At 47.6% G+C, this 13,394-nt stretch overlaps 5 non-coding genes across 5 annotated transcripts; all 5 read right to left on the bottom strand.

Annotated features, from left to right (window-relative positions):
* Window positions 1-2,904: 2,904 nt before the first annotated feature.
* LOC138984560 (small nucleolar RNA SNORD115) lies at window positions 2,905-2,985 on the bottom strand. Its single transcript, XR_011461841.1, has one exon. It is a non-coding gene; the product is annotated as a small nucleolar RNA SNORD115 (small nucleolar RNA).
* A 2,026-nt stretch (window positions 2,986-5,011) lies between these two features.
* On the bottom strand, window positions 5,012-5,091 carry LOC138984558 (small nucleolar RNA SNORD115). Its single transcript, XR_011461839.1, has one exon. It is a non-coding gene; the product is annotated as a small nucleolar RNA SNORD115 (small nucleolar RNA).
* Window positions 5,092-7,057: 1,966 nt separating this feature from the next.
* Window positions 7,058-7,136, bottom strand: LOC138984557 (small nucleolar RNA SNORD115). The gene has a single exon (XR_011461838.1). It is a non-coding gene; the product is annotated as a small nucleolar RNA SNORD115 (small nucleolar RNA).
* A 2,471-nt stretch (window positions 7,137-9,607) lies between these two features.
* Window positions 9,608-9,687, bottom strand: LOC138984556 (small nucleolar RNA SNORD115). The gene has a single exon (XR_011461837.1). It is a non-coding gene; the product is annotated as a small nucleolar RNA SNORD115 (small nucleolar RNA).
* A 2,009-nt stretch (window positions 9,688-11,696) lies between these two features.
* Window positions 11,697-11,777, bottom strand: LOC138984559 (small nucleolar RNA SNORD115). Its single transcript, XR_011461840.1, has one exon. It is a non-coding gene; the product is annotated as a small nucleolar RNA SNORD115 (small nucleolar RNA).
* Between the last annotated feature and the right edge of the window lie 1,617 nt (window positions 11,778-13,394).

The raw sequence follows: 13,394 nt of genomic DNA, 5'->3' as shown, positions 1-13,394 counted from the left end.
AGTGGATCAGCATGCTCTACATGAAGGTATGCAGAAACCTGTGTGTGGATGTTCTTCAGGGACCAGGGAAGCAAACATTGCCTCCATGACCCATATGACTAGAATTCAAGCCTAACAAAAGGTTCTTCAGTGTTCAAGATCTTAACCCATCAAGATGGTGCCACCATCTTGACAGAAGTCAAGAAGTCGTACTTTGTGAGGAATGAGATCACAAAAAAGACTTGACCATCTGGACTGGCCTTGAGGAAGGCCTCCTCTGCAGTCTAACACTTCTGGAGCCTGTGTCTAGGACCAAAGAGAGCCACTCACCTCAAATCATTCAGGCCATTGCAAGATCCTTGGCAAAACATCTGACAGAAAGACAAAATTTGAGAGAAGGAGACAAATAAAGGCCTGCCAACATCCTCTGGGTGGGCAGTGGAGGCTCAATTCCGTTCAGTTGTTCAGTTGTGTCCAACTCTTTGCAACCTCATGAACCGCAGCATGCCAGGCCATGTCCATAACCTACTCCTGGAGTTTACTCAAACTCATGTCCATTGAGTCGGTGATGCCATGTAGCCATCTCATCCTCTGTCGTCCCCTTCTCCAACTGCCTTCAATATTTCCCAGCATCAGGGTCTTTTCAAATGAGTTAGTTCTTTCCATCCGGTGGCCAAAGTATTGGAGTTTCAGCCTCAACATCAGTCCTTCCAATGAACACTCAGGACTGATCTCCTTTAGGATGGACTGGTTGGATCTCCTTGTAGTCCAAGGGACTCTCAAGAGTCTTCTCCAACACCACAGTTCAAAAGCATCAATTCTTCGGCGCTCAGCTTTCTTTATAGTCCAACTCTCACATCCATACATGACCACGGGAAAAATCATAGCCTTGACTAGATGGAACTTTGTTGGCAAAGTAATGTCTCTGCTTTTGAATATGCTGTCTAGTTTGGTTATAACTTTCCCTCCAAGGAGCAAGCATCTTTTAATTTCATGGCTGCAATCACCATCTGCAGTGATTTTGGAGCCCAGAAAAATAAAGCCAGCCACTGTTTTCACTGTTTCCCCTTCTATTTGCCACAAAGTGATGGGATCAGATGCCATGATCTTAGTTTTCCGAATATTGAACTTTAAGCCAACTTTTTCAGTCTCCTCTTTCACTTTCATCAAGAGGTTCTTTAGTTTTTTTCTCTTTCTGCCATAAGGGTGGTGACATCTGCATTTTTGAGGTTATTGATATTTATCCTGGCAGTCTTGATTTTAGCTTTTGCTTCATGCAGTCCAGTGTTTCTCATGATGTACTCTGCATATAAGTTAAATAAGCAGGGTGACAATATACAGCCTTGATGTACTCCTTTTCCTATTTGGAACCAGTCTGTTGTTCCATGTCCAGTTCTAACTAAATCTGCATACAGATTTCTCAAGAGGCAGGTCAGGTATTCCCATCACTTTCAGAATTTTCCACAGTTTACTGTGATCACACAGTCAAAGGCTTTGCATAGTCAATAAAGCAGAAATAGATGTTTTTCTGGAACTTTCTTGATTTTTAGATGATCCAGCAGATGTTGGCAATTTGATCTCTGGTTTCTCTGCCTTTTCTAAATCCAGCTTGAACATCAGGAAGTTTATGGTTCATATATTGCTGAAGCCTGGCTTGGAGAATTCTAAGCATTACTTTGCTATCATGTGAGATGAGTACAACTGTGCAGTAGTTTGAGTACTCTTTGGCATTGCCTTTCTTTGGGATTGGAATGAAAACTGACCTTTTCCAGTCCTGCGGCCACTGCTGAGTTTTCCAAATTGGCTGGCATATTGAGTGCAGCACTTCCACAGCATCATCTTTCAGGATTTGAAATAGCTCAACTGGAATGCCATCACGTCCACTAGCTTTGTTCATAGTGATGCTTCCTAAGGCCCGCTTGACTTTGCATTCCAGGATGTCTGGCTCCAGGTGAATGATCACACCATCGTGAGTATCTGGATCATGAAGATCTTTTTTGTACAGTTCTGTGTATTCTTGCCACCTCTTCTTAATATCTTCTGCTTCTGTTAGGTTCCTACCATTTCTGTACTTATTGAGTCCATCTTTGCATGAAATGTTCCCTTGGTATCTCTAATTTTTTTGAAGAGATCTCTAGTCTTTCCCAGTCTTTTGTTTTCTTCTATGTCTTTGCACTGATCACTGAGGAAGGCTTTCTTATCTCTCCTTGCTATTCTTTGGAACTCTGCATTCAGATGCTTATATATTCCTTTTCTCCTTTGCTTTTCGCTTCTCTTCTTTTCACAGCTATTTGTAAGGCCTCCTCAGACAGCCATTTTGCTTTTTTGCATTTGTTTTTCCTTGGGGATGGCCTTGGTCCCTGTCTCCTGTACAATGTCATGAACCTCTGTCCATAGTTCAGGCACTCTGTCTATCAGATCTAGTCCCTTAAATCTATTTCTCACTTTCACTGAAAAATCATAGGAATTTTATTTAGGTCATAGCTGAATGGTCAAGTGGTTTTCCCTACTTTCTTCAATTTAAGTATGAATTTGGCAATAAGGAGTTCATGATCTGAGCCACAGTCAGCTCCCAGTCTTGTTTTTGCTGACTGTATAGAGCTTCTCCATCTTTGGCTGCAAAGAATATTCAATCTGATTTTGGTGTTGGACACCCGGGTGATGTCCATGTATAGAGTCTTCTCTTGTGTTGTTGGAAGAGGATGTTTGCTATGACCAGTGCATTCTCTTGGCAAAACTCTGGAGGTAGGGAACAGGAAAGAAAACCAAAGGCAGGACCAGGCCTTGGCCACATGGAAGCCCTTAGGCACTGTAGAGACATAAGGGCTTTCTTTGAGGGATAAGGTACCTCTGCAGTCAAATCCCAGGGCTCTAGAAGGAACAGAAAGATCCCTGACATACTGCCCCTGGACTGCCGTGTCCATTGGGCCTCAGTGTAATTGTACTGAGCATGACTTTTGGGTCATCATCTCTCTTCAGGACTATATGCATTCAATTCATCATGCCAAACAATGCACTTCCCACTCATTGCATCTACGCACAGGGACTTGAGTTAGCTTATCTCTGATGCTTTCTGGAAATGAGTATGCCCCACGGGACGAGAGTCTGCCTACCCCAGATTCTAGACCAAGACACATCGACTGGCCTGGGGGCAGCAGGCCACACTCAGATCTTCCTTCGTCTCTGGCATTGTCTGTCTAGAGAGAAGCATGACTGGTGTGAGAACACTTAGTCTGTCCATGAAGGATTTGGTGGTCACATGGTTTACACCTTCATGCAATAAATATGCTACAAGACACACCTACAGTGACATATCCAGGATCAAGAGAAAGTGACAAAATTCATTTATACACAAATCCCTAACTGAAATGCATACCTACCACCAACCTTCCTCGCTACCTCTCCAGCTTCCTATCTCCCTACTTTTCTAGCTCCCTACCTCCCTACCTCCTTACTTTTCTCCCTTACATCCTTTCACCCATCTTACCTACTGCCAAATGTGAGGGAAAGAGTGAACGAGTGGATCAGTTCATGAGTGAGTAGATGAATAACTGATCCAGGGAGGAAGAAATGGTGAATCAATAAAGGAGTACTGAGAGAAAGCAGAGCTTCATGGGCTCTCCACCTGGCAGAAGGTCCAGCAAGAGGGCCTCTTGGTAACCAAGATTCTATGGTTGTATCTTGGAGGACAAGATGTTCCTCTGAGTTCTAATCTGGCCTTTGTGAGCAAGGAGTGGCCAAAAAGACATGGAGCTTGGCCACTTGCCACCAACATACAGAAAAATGAAGCAACAAGCATGAAATGATGCTCAAGGAAGCAGATATCTGGATTTGGGGTGCGTGGGCTCAGCACCAGTCAACCTGGCAATGCCCTGCACAGGAGCATTCAGGCTGGGGACAGGAGACATTGTCATCTGGTGTAGCCTCACCTCCAATGGCTTGCCAAAGGCCTTGCAACAACAACAGTGCAACCACTCCTTGTTTGGTTCACATCATGAAGCCACTCCTCTACTTCAGGCCAATGGGGCCTCACAATGAACATGATACCGGGGCTCTGAAGGGCTCTCAGCAGCCTTACTAAGAAGGTAAATTTGGAAGGGTTTCTCTTCTGGGGTTGCTATCATTGAAGGCTATGGCCCCCAGAGAGGAAGAACGCTGCAGGAGATTCAAGGGGACTGAGTGGACAAACAGGACAAAACATGTTAAAAGGCCCATCAGAACAACTGGTCTCATGAGAGCTTGTCATGCCTGAAAATGATCTGGCCAAGCACCATGGAATCTCAGGGGCTACCCTTCAGCTTTCTCAACAGCCAGCAGTGTCTACGTGCCTAGACAGGTTCATGCCTGCCTCTCCCTGTTTTCAGGCCTGAGGCAGGATCCTTCCCTACAAAAAATTATCAGGAAACTGAAAAGGACACACCATAGGTGACCATCCTCTCAGTAGATCAGTGTGCTCTGGACAAAGATGTGCAGAGACCTATGTGTGGATGGATGTTCCCCAGGGGGCAAGGGAAGCAAACATTGCCTCTGTGTGCAATATGACAAGAATTCAGGTTTAACGAAAGGCTTTTCAGTGCCCTAGTTCCTAGCCTGTTGTAATGGTGCCACAGCAATAGCTCCCCTTTTGTGAGAACTGAGGTTCCTGCAAGGACACCCCTCTCTTGACTGCCTTGACGCTCACCTCCCCCACAGTCCGTCTTCCTCTGGGGCCTGTGTTAAGGACAAAAGAGAGCCATTAACCTTGAATCATTCAGGCCATGGCAAGATCCTTGCCAGAATGTCTGACTGAAAGACACAATTCAAAAAGAAGGTGCTAAGGAAAGGGCCAGTGTATGTCCTCCAGGTGAGTGGTGAAAGCAAGGATTAGGAAAGAAAGCCAAAGGCAGGGCCAGTCCTTGGCCACATGGAAGCCCCTAGTCACTGTAGAGAGTATTTAAGTACACTCTCTGTGGGATAGGGTGCCTCCACAGCCAAATCCCAGGGCTCCAGAAGGTACAGAGAGACCTCCTGCTTCTGCACGGACATGTCCATTGGGTCTCTGCATAATCTTTTTGAGAATGATTTTTAGGTCATCATCTTTCTTCAGGCCATATAAATTCTAAACATTGACACAACTGAGGCACTTCCCTCATATCACATTCAGGCATAGGCACCTGAGTAGGCTTACCTCTGAAGCTTTCTGGAAATGAGTATGTCCCAAAGATTGTGAGTTTTTGGCTACCCCAGGTGCTGCACCAAGGCTGACATTTATTCCCCAGGAGCAGCAAGCCACACTCAGATCTTCCTTCCTCTGGGGACGTTGTCTGTCTATAGAGCAAAAAGATACCTGTGAGAACTCCTTGTTATTTCTTGTAGGCTTCGATGGTCTTCATGCAGTGAATAATGCTACAAGACATACCTAGAACAAGACATACAGGATCCCAAGAAAGTGACAAAATGAACTTACACACAGAGACACAAACCCCTGGCTGAAATGCATGACTGCCACCCGTCTTCCTCCCTACCTCTCTAGTTCTCTACCTCCCCACCTCCTTACTTTTATTCATCCTTCCCTCCCACCCTACCTACGGCCAAACATTAGGGAATGAGTGAATGAGTGGATAAGTGCATGAGTGAGTACATGAATAGCATGACTAGGAGGGAAGAAATGGTAATTCCATAAAGGAATTGAGAGAGAAGGCAGACCCCCGTGGGTTCTCCACCTGACAGAACCTCTTGGCTGCCAAGATTCTACAGATGTGTCTTGTGGAATGGAGACATTCCTCTAAGCTCAATTCTTGCCTGTTCAAGCAAGGGGTGGCTGAGGGGACATTGGGTCTGGTCACTTGCTGCCAACACACAGAGAACGAGGCCATGATGTCCCATGGAATTGATTCTGAAGGAAACAGCTATCTGGTGACAGGGCACACAGACCCAGCACTAGTCAACCTGGCAACACCCTACTTAGGAATGTTCAGGCTGGAGCAGGAGCCACTGTTGCCTGGAGCAGCGTCCCCTCCTGTGTCCCACCAAAGGCCCCAAACAACACCAATGCAATTACTGCTTGCTTGACCCTTGTGACGGTGTCACAGCTCTCCTTCAGGCAAATGGGGCCTCATGCTGGGGCTGATACAGTGGCTTACCAAAAAGGTATACTTGGAAGGGGTTTCTCTTCTGGGGGGGTACAATCATTGAAGGCTGTGACCCCAGAGTGGAAGATCACCCCAGGAGATGCAAGGTGCCCAAGTGGGTGGACAAAACAAACACATCAAGGGGCCCATCAGGAACAAATGGCCACACTGAAAACTCACTATGCCTGAAAGTGATCTGGCCAAGCCCCATGGGGCTGCCCTTCAGCTCTCTCAACAGCAACAGCATCTGCTTGCCAAGACCCAGTGGACCAGTTACTACCTGCTTATCACCATTGCCAGGCTTGGGGCACAATCCTTCCCTCCCAACCATTCTTGGGAGACTGGAAAGCACACACCATAGGTGACCATCCCCTCAGGTGACCAATGTGCTCTGCATGGAAGTTTCCAGAGACATTTGTGTGGATGTTCCCCAGGGAACCAGGGAAGCTAACACTGTCTTGATGTCCAGTCTGACTAGAATTCAGGTTTAACGAAAGGCCTTTTAATGTCCAAGATCCTAGCCTGTCTAGATGGCATTGTAGAATACGTTCACCCTTTGTGATGACTGAGGTTCCCACAAGGACTCCTCCCTTTGGACTGCCTTGGGGTGTGCCTCCCTCATAGCTCTTCATCCTCTGGTGCTCATGTCCAGGAAAAAAGGGAACCATTCCCTTTGAATCATCCAGGTCGTAGTGAGACTCTCACCAGAATGTCTTACTGAAAGACAAGATGCAAAGAGAAGGACCTAAGGAAAGGCCTTGCATATGGCCTCCAGGTAGGTGGTGGAAGTAGGGATCAGCAAAGAAAGTCAAAGGCAGGACTAGGAATTAGCCTATGTAAAAGACCCTACACAAGGTAGAGACACAGGGGCTCTCCTTGTGGGATCAGTTGCCTCCACACCCAAATTCTAATGCTCCAAAAGGGACAGAAGGACAGGACCTTTTGCCCTTGGACTGCCACTTCCATTCAGCTCAGCACAATCCTATTGAGCATAATTTTTATGTCATTTTCTCTCTTTAGGACCATATGACTTCTCATCATTAAGCCAAAAAAAGCATGCTCCACACATTGCATCTATACCAAGAGTCTGAGTAGGCTTGCCTTCAGTGCATTCTGGAAATGATGAAGCCCCAAAGCATGTGAGTTTCTGTCTACCACAGGTGCTGCACCAAGGCTGACATCGATGGCCCTGGAGGCAACAGGTATGAGTCAGATCTTCCTTCCTTTGGGGCATTGTCTGTCTATAGAGAAGCACAACAGCTGTGCTGACATCTAGTTTGGCCCTGTAGGCTTTGGTAGTCATGTTCGTCTAGTCAAGGCTATAGTTTTTCCTGTGGTCATGTATGGATTTGAGAGTTGGACTGTGAAGAAGGCTGAGCACTGAAGAATTGATACTTTTGAACTGTGGTGTTGGAGAAGACTCTTGAGAGTCCCTTGGACTGCAAGGAGATCCAACCAGTCCATTCTGAAGATCAGCCCTGGGATTTCTTTGGAAGGAATGATGCTAAAGCTGAAACTCCAGTACTTTGGCCACCTCATGCGAAGAGTTGACTCATTGGAAAAGACTCTGATGCTGGGAGGGATTGGGGGCAAGAGGAGAAGGGGACGACAGAGGATGAGATGGCTGGATGGCATCACTGACTTGATGGACGTGAGTCTGAGTGAACTCCGGGAGTTGGTGATGGACAGGGAGGCCTGGCGTGCTGTGATTCATGGGGTTGCAAAGAGTTGGACACGACTGAGCGACTGATCTGATCTGATGCTATATCTTCATGCAGTGAATGATGCTACAAGACCTATCTAGAGTGATAAATCCAAGAACCCAAGAAAGCAACAAAATTCATCTATCTATACAAAGTGACACAAACCCCTGGGTAAAATATACTACCACTGACCTTCCTCGCTACCTCTCTAGCTTTCTATGTCCCCTATCTCTAGTTATCTACCTCTTTACTTTTCTTCATCCATCCTTACCTACCAACCAACCTACTGCCAAACCTGAGGAAACAAGTGACTAGCATATCAGTGCTTGAGTGAATACTTAAGTAATGTGTCCAGAGAGGGAAAAATGGCAACTCCACAAAGGTGTCCCAAGAGAAGGGAGAGCCTCATGGGCTCTATACCCAGAAGAAGGCCCAGCACAAGGGCCTCTCAGTCACTAAAATTCTATAGATGTGTTCTGGAAAACAGAGATGTACCTCTCAGCTCGATCTTAGTCTGTGCAAGCAAGGGGTGGAATTGAAGACATGGGGCTAGGCCACTTGCAGCCAACACACAGAAAACGAGTCCACAGAGTCCCACAGCATGGATTCTTGAGGAAGCAGGTATCTGGTGACAGGGCACAAAGGCTCAGGACCAGTCAACCTGTCAATGCCTTGCATGGGAACGTTCAGGCTGCGAACAGGAGGCCTCATCACCTGGTGTGTGTCCTCTCCCACGGCCTGCTGAAGGCCCCAAACAAAAACAACACAACTTTTCCTGGATTGACCCACATCTTGAGGCCATTGTTCTACTCCAGGCAAATATAGCCTCATAATGGAGATGCTACCAGGGCTCTGAAGGACTTGCAACAGCCTTACTAGAAAGTTAAGCTCCAAAAAGGTTTCTTCTCTGGGGGTGTGATCACTGAAGGCCATGCCCCCCAGAGAGGGAGAACGCTTCAAGATATGCCTGGGGCCCAAGTGGAAAAATGAAAAACCCATCAAAGGGCTCATCAGGAACAAGTGGTCTCACCAAGACCCTGGCATGCCTGTAAGTTAATTAGCCACATCCCATGGAATCTCAGGGGCTACTCTTTATCTCTCTTAACAGCCAGCACCATCTAACTTCCAAGACCCACTGGACAGGTTCCTGCCTCTCACCATTGCCAGGTCTAGGACATAATCTTTCTCTATCTGCTTGTTCTTTAGAGACTGTGAAGCACACAAACAGGTGACCATCCCCTTAGTCATTCAGCAAGCTCTGTATGAAAGTGTGCAGAGACCTGTGTGTGGATATTCCTCAGGGAGCCAGGAAACAAACACTGCCTCCATGATCAATCTGATTAGAATGTAGGACCAATAGACAGCATTTCAGTCTCCGAGATCATAGATGGTGTTGAAGGCACTGCAGCAGAAGTTCCCCTTTGAGAGGACTGTGGACCACAAACAACTCCCCACTCTTGACTGCCTTGAGGTGGGCCTACTCCATAGCCCAGTGTCCTCCGGGGCCCATGTTAAGGACCAAAGAGTCACTCACCTTGAATTGTTCAGGTTACAGTGAGGCCTTCTCCAGAATGTCTGACTGAAAGACACAATTTGAAGAGAAGTAGCTAAAGAAAGGTCCTGGCTATGTCCTCTGGGTGGGTGGTGGAAGCAGGGATCAGGAAAGAAAGCCAAAGGCAGGACAGGCTTTGGTCACATGGAAGCTCCTGGGCACTGTAGAGACTCAGGGATAGGGTGCCTCCACACTCAAATCCCAGGGCTCCAGAAAGGACAGAAGAAACCACAACCTCTGGGCCCTGTAATGTCACTTCCATTGAGCCTCACCATAGTCCTATTGAGCATGACTTTAGATCACCATCTCTCTTCAGGACCATATGAGTTCTCATCATCAGCCCAAATGAGGCATGCCCTACGCATTGCATGCATGCACAGGCACCTGAGTAGGCTTACTTCTGATGCTTTCTGGAAAGGAGGATGCCCCAGAGGATGTGAGTTTCTGTCCACACCAAAGGCTGGATCAAGGCTGATATCGATTGCCCTAGGGGCAGCAGGCCACACTCAGATCTTCCTTCCTCTGGGGTGTTGTCTGTCTAGAAGGAGAACAACAGCTATGAGAATACCTACTCCATCCTTGCAGGCTTTGGTGGTCACGCATGCTGCACCTTCATGCAGTGAATGATGCTGCAAGACATAACTACAGAGACACATCCAGGAACACTAGAAAGCAACTAAATACACCTATACACAGAGACAAAAATCCCTGGCTGAAATGGATAACTACCACCAACCTTCCTCCGTACTAGGTCCCTACCTCTCTAGTTCCTTACCGCTTTACTTTTTTCAAACACTCCTTCCTTCCCACCATACTTACTGCCAAATGTGAGGAAATGAGTGGACAAGTGGTCAAGGCATGACTGAATATAAGAATAACATGTACAAGCAGCCAGAAATGGCAATTCAAAAAGGAGTTCCAAGAGAAGGCAGAGCCTCATGGACTTTCTACCATCTCCCTTCTGGCACAAAGGCCTCTCAACCTCCAAGAGTCTATGGATCTGTTTTGGGAATGGAGACTTCCTCCATGCTTGAACCAGGTCTTTGCAAGCAAGGGATCGCAGAGGGGACATGGGGCTGGCCATTTACTGCAAACATGCAGAAAACAAGGCCATGAAATCCCTCAGTAGAGGTGGTCGAGGATGCAGATATTTGGAGATGGGACCTGAGGGCCCAGCACCAGTTAACACAACAGTGCCCTGCATGGGAAACTTCAGGATGGGGACAGGAACCATTGCTGACTGGTTCAGCACCCCCTCCCATGGGCTTGCCCAAGGCCCTCAGAGAGCAGCAATGCATCTAGTCCTTGCTCAGTCCAGATCATGGGACTGACCCTCTACTTTGGGCAAATGGTGCCTCTCGATGGAGGTGATACTGTAACCCTGAAAGGTTCTCAACAACCTTACTGTGAAAGTAAGCATCGTAGGAACTTCTCCTCTGGAAGGTGCTATCATTGGTGGCCATGGCCCCTAGACAGGAAGAATGCCACATGAAACACAAGGGGCCCGGGCAACTGAATGAATGAAACAAAACCCATCATAGGGCCCATTAGGAACAAGTGGCCACATCAAGAACTTACCATGCCTGAAAGTGACCTGGCCATGCCCCATGGAAGCTCATGGGCTAACCTTCAGCTCTCTCAATTGCCAGCAGGGTCTATCTGCCAAGACCTGGCAGGTTGGTTTCTGCCTGCCACTCACCATTACCGGTCCTGGGGCACCATCTTTCTCTGCTGATGGTTCTTGGGAGACTGAAAAGAGCACACCATAGCTGACCATTCTCTCAGTCAATCAGCATGCTCTGCATGGAGGTGTGCAAAGACCTTTGTGTGGATGACTCCAGTTGACCAGGGATGCAAACATTGCCTCCATGTCTAATCTAATTAGAATTTAGGTTTAATGAAAGGCTTTTTAGTACCTGAGTTCCTAGACCCTGGAAATGCCACTGCAGCATAAATTCCACCGTGGTGATGACTGAGGTTCCCAAAAGGATTCCCACCTCTGGATTGCCTAAAGGGGTGCCTCCCCCATGGTCCACCTCTCTCTGGGGCCCATGTGCAGGACCAAAGAGAGCCACTCACCTCAAGTTATTTAGCATGTGGCAAGAATGTCTACAGAACATCTGCCTAAAAGAAACAATTTGAAGAGAAGGAACTATAGAAAGGCCCCACCTAATGGCCTCCTGGTGGCCTGTGGAAATTGGGATCACTAAAGGCAGGGTCAGGCCTTCACCCTGTGGAAGCCCCTAGATACTGTAGAGACTCAAGGGATAGGGTGCCTCCACACCTAAATCCCAGGGTTTCAGAGAAAAAAAAAGGTCCCTGACCTCTAGCTTCTGGGCTGCAATCTCCAATGGGCCTCAGCATACTTCTATCGAACATGATTTTTAGGTGATCATCTCTCTTCAGAACCATATGAATTCTTCTCCTCAACCCAAGTGAGGCATGCCCCATGAAGTGCATCTATGCACAGGAATCTAAGTAGTCTTACCTCCAAAGCTTTCTGGAAATAAGGAAGCTGTAAAGGACTTGAGTTTCTGTCTACCCAGCTGCGGCACCAAGGCTGACATCAGTTGCACCAGGAGCAGCAGGCCACACTCAGATAATCCTTCCTTTGCAGATGTTATCTGTCTAGAAAGCAGAAAGACTCCTGTGAGACAGCCTAGTCTGTCCCTGTAGGCTTTGGTGGTCATGTGTGCTACACTTTGATGTAGCAAATGTTGCTACAAGACATACCTAGAGCAATAAGTCCAGGAATACAAGAAAGCAACGAAATGCACCTATATGCAGAGACACAAACCCCTGGCTGAAATGCTCATCTACCTTCCTCCTTACCTCTCTAAGTTCCAACCTCCCGTCCTCTTTGGTTTGCTACCTCCCTACATCCTCACTTTTCTCCATCTTTGCCTCCCACCCTACATACTGACAAACATGAAGAAACCAGTGGACGAGTGGATCAATGTTTGAGTGAATATATGAATAACAATACATCCAGGGAGATAGGAATGGTGACTCCAAGAAAGAGTCCCGAGAGAAGACAGAGCCTCATAGGCTCTGAGAGGGTCACGAGGACCTCTCAGCTGCCAAGATTCCATGGACATGTCTTGGGGAATGGAGATGCTCCTCCAAGCTCAGTCTGGGTCTGTGCTAGCAAGGGGGTGGCTGAGGTGGCATGACGTTTGGCCACTTGACGCAATCACACAAAAAAAGAGGCCAAGAAGTTCCACAGAATGGATGCTCGAGGAAGCAGGTATCTGTGGCTGGGCTCATGGGCTCATCACGAGTCAATCTGGCAATGCCCTGCAAGGGAACATTCAAGCTGGAAACAAGGGCCATCATTGCTGCTGGGGCATCCCCTCCATGGCCTGCTGAAAGCCTCCAAACAACAAGAAGGCAACTACTCCTTGCTCAGCCCATGCCAAGGGACCACCCCTCTACTTCAGGTGAACAGTGCCCTGTGATGGAGTTAATATGGGCTTCAAAGAGCTCTCAACAGCCTCACTAGGAAGTAAGCTCAAAAGGGGTTTCTCCTCTGGAGGTGTTATTGTTAAAGGCTGTGGCCCCCAGGAGGTGCATGGTGCCTGAGTACAAATGAAACAAAACTCAGCAAAGGGCCCATCAGGAATAACTGGCTTTACAGAGACCCTGCCATGCCCAAAAGTGACATGGCCTAACCCCATGGAATCTCAGAGGTTGCCCTTCAGCTCTCTTAACAGCCAACAGCGAACACCCTGCATGGGAGTGTTCATACCAGGGACAATAGTGATTGTCAACTGGTGGGGTGTCTGTTCCCATGCCTGCGCAAGGCCCCCAGGCAAAGCAATGCAATGCTCCCTGCTTGGCCCACATCATGGGGCCACTCCTCTACTTCAGGCAATCAGGGCCTCACTATGGAGATGATACCAGGGCTCCTATGGGCTCTCAACTTTCTTTCTAGGAAGGAGTGCTTGGAAGGGGTTTCCCCTCTGGGGTTGCTTTAGTTGAAGACTGTGGCTCCTGGAGAGGAAGAATGTCCCAGGAGAAACAAGGGGCTCCAGTGGGCGATCAAAGCAA

This window comes from Bos mutus, chromosome 21, assembly GCF_027580195.1.
Source record: "Bos mutus isolate GX-2022 chromosome 21, NWIPB_WYAK_1.1, whole genome shotgun sequence".
NCBI classification, from domain to species: Eukaryota; Metazoa; Chordata; class Mammalia; order Artiodactyla; family Bovidae; genus Bos; species Bos mutus.
This window is presented reverse-complemented; position numbering and strand designations above follow the sequence as displayed.